This window comes from Acyrthosiphon pisum, chromosome A3 (genome assembly GCF_005508785.2).
Source record: "Acyrthosiphon pisum isolate AL4f chromosome A3, pea_aphid_22Mar2018_4r6ur, whole genome shotgun sequence".
In the NCBI taxonomy this organism is placed as follows: domain Eukaryota; kingdom Metazoa; phylum Arthropoda; class Insecta; order Hemiptera; family Aphididae; genus Acyrthosiphon; species Acyrthosiphon pisum.
The window spans coordinates 17,620,369-17,621,382 of record NC_042496.1 but is presented as its reverse complement, the minus strand read 5'-3'; positions in this window follow the sequence as shown (position 1 = coordinate 17,621,382).

The window sequence follows — 1,014 nt, the reverse complement described above, 5'->3', positions numbered from 1 at the left end:
TGTATTTATTTATACAATATTCTATGTTTATTTATACTTCATTAGCTGATATTGTCATATGGATGATAAATATGAAATAAGTGTGACCATATAATTATGACTTCTATTTGCTAATCGACATTCCTCATCATCAGCAATTTTCATTTAGGCCTCTGCGATTTCATGGGTTCTTCTGCTAGCAAATTAATAGAAAAGTAGACGGAGACATACAAGGGATATCCATAACCGCACACAATTCAAATAATATTGTACGATTTGTGACAATTTTACGATATAATAATATTATGTAGTTAGTTCGATTTTGCGTAAAATACGGTTGTAAAAGGAATGAAAATTATCATAAAATCAAAAAATATAATAATATTATTCATAGGCAAAATCAATATACGCGTATTTAGAATTTGGCTATTTATCAAAGGTGGACATTAACTAGTTAAAAAGTTAATTTTTTTTTAACTTTTTAACTTAACTAGTTAGTTTATTTTCTAATCAACTTATGAACTTAACTAGTTTAATTTACAGTTGAAATAACTTAGCTTTTCTCAGTTGATTCAAAAAAAAATCCATCAAGTTAAAAACATTTTTAAATTTTTCGTTTATACGTAAATATTACTGTATCAGTATTCAGTATAAAAGAAAAATAATCCAATACTATAATAACACAGATATTAAAACACAGATACAAACATTTCTGTTTTTTTTCTTGATAAAATAATTTTGTGTATACTAATATATTTTATTAGGTTGTAAATTATATATATTATGTGAGTTGCAATTTATTATAAATGTATTTAACAAAATTAATAATTTTAAATTAAAAATTGACAATTGTTATGTTTTAATGGTATATATAACTTATAATATATATGAAGGTCGTGTACTCATCTTCACATATTATGACATTCAATTGCTATACGATAAAAAAATATATTTGTTAAATTATAAATTTGAGATGAGTATAGTTTAGATTAGTAAATAATAGTAGGTAAAGTAAAAATAAAAGGGTATACCGCA